Source organism: Echinops telfairi, unplaced genomic scaffold (genome assembly GCF_000313985.2).
Source record: "Echinops telfairi isolate 266 unplaced genomic scaffold, ASM31398v2 ScPeMD7_4;HRSCAF=17, whole genome shotgun sequence".
NCBI classification, from domain to species: domain Eukaryota; kingdom Metazoa; phylum Chordata; class Mammalia; order Afrosoricida; family Tenrecidae; genus Echinops; species Echinops telfairi.
The window spans coordinates 48,779,001-48,781,029 of NW_022103900.1; the positions used below are offsets into that span (position 1 = coordinate 48,779,001).

The window sequence follows — 2,029 nt, forward strand, 5'->3', positions numbered from 1 at the left end:
ACAGGCCATAAAATGTCTGTAGCCAGTGCTTGACCAATGACAGGAATACATCCTGTAGTCTTATTGATTTTATTTTTTATTAGTTGGGATTTAGGACATATATCATTTCCTATTACAATCATGTCAAGTAGAATTGTGCAATTGCTACCACAATCAATTCCCAAACATTCTTTTTCTATGGACCCCTTGACATCATCACCTCTTCATACCACTAACCCTTTCCCTCCCCAAACCTTATTTCACTTGCTGACTCTATATGTTCATCAGTCCTGGTTTTCAGAGTCCCCCAAATGAAAAAACATACACCACAACTTCAAGAGGGTGACACCCAATGAGATAACACTCCCGAGATAGCCCCTAATCTGTACCACCAAAAACCCAACAAAGCAATACAACTTCAAAATATGTAAGATTTTGGAAAGCCAACGAGGTCTATCATGCATCCTAGGGGAAAGCCAAGGACAAGGTTTCACTGTTCAAGTCAGGCTTCTGCCTTTGACCTTCTGGACTCAACTCTCCATTGCACTCCGCTTAGTAACCACTTTCCTCTGATCCCTCCATTGTGGATAGAGGGAGTCTCATTAGGGGAGTAGAAAGCCCCATCTGTTTTCCACAGAGTGGCTGGTGGTTTTGAACAGCTGACCTGGAGGTTAGAAGCTAATGCACAACTCCTATGCCACTCTAGAGCTCCCTGTGCGATCAGATTGAAGCTAGAAGGACACCTGAAATTATACTCTTTTGTCGTTTCTTCCCTATTCTTTGCATCCCTTTCCTTTGTGTGTGGGTGTCCTGGAAAATCTCTCCTAATACATCATTACATACAAGTCCTTGTCTACACATCTCCTGCTGGGACACTTGACATAGGATCTAAAATTTTTGTCATTAAAAACTCTATTCTAAATTAATATTTTGTGACTTATAATGATTTAGTCTCTTCAAACATTCTACCTATTTTTTTATATGCACAAATTATTGCTCTCTTTTTATTTTCTTTCTTTTATTTCCATAGTGCCAGATAGTTATCTCCCCCATGAGTGTGACAGTGCACACACAACACAGGCAGCAGGATCTTGGGAGAGGGTGGCAGATCCTGTGCCCTGAGGGGTAGACAGGGCATCTTCTCAGCTGCTGGCCTCATGAGATGTGGGAGGGCAGTGGAAGGTGCTCTCTCTGCCTTTACTGGGGACTGAGGCTAAAGGCACCCAGGGGCAGGCCCCCCACCCTTCCCTCCACCACTCAGCTAACAAGACGCCACCTTGATGACATGTAAAGTTCCAACCACTATAGTCCTGGGCAAAGTGACGGGCCTGGTCCCGACCATGACAGGGGAAGGAAGATGCACAGGGTAAAGGGAAGGTACAGATTGGATTAGGCCACGAGAGGGGGCAGGTGACACATCAGAAGCATGGGGCAGGGTGGCAGTTGATGGAGGCACCACCGACCAGGAAGCCATTCATGTCAGGTTGGCTGGCCAGTTCCTTGCAGGTGGCCCCTGTCACAGAACCTCCATCAATGAAGCGGGTGCTTTGAGACACTGGACTATGCTTCTCATGAAAGTCCTGGGCCTGTTGGGGTGCTGCAGTCTTGCCAGTACCAATGGCCCACAAGGGGTCATAAGCCAAGACAACCTGGCTCTGGTTGGTCACGTGACCTGCTGAGGTAGTTTATTGCACCAACCTGGCTGATAAACACATGTGGGATTAATTGAAGGGCAGAGAGATAAATGGCTTGGTGAGGCTCGCCTCTCTTGTCTCTTGCTCTTTCATCATCGGACCAGTGTGCAGCTGCCTTGCCTGTTCTGTTCCTCAATTTACAAGTTACACTAACTGTGGGACACCTAACCCGTGGACTGTTGCTGTAATCTGAAATTCCTTCAAGACCTGCTTCACCACACCATTGGAATTTACATCTCTTGAGCTGGGGACTGTCAGACCCTGTCATCTGGCTGACTGTTGGTGACCTGCCTTGCTGTTTGCTGCCTGTGCCCGGATAGCCTGAATTGCTCTACGGAGCACTACCCGGTGGGCCT

General features: G+C 47.1%; 1 pseudogene; it reads right to left on the reverse strand.

Moving 5' to 3' along the window:
* Window positions 1-1,397: 1,397 nt before the first annotated feature.
* The window catches only part of LOC101657403, a 12,013-nt pseudogene continuing 11,381 nt past the window's right edge, over window positions 1,398-2,029 (reverse strand).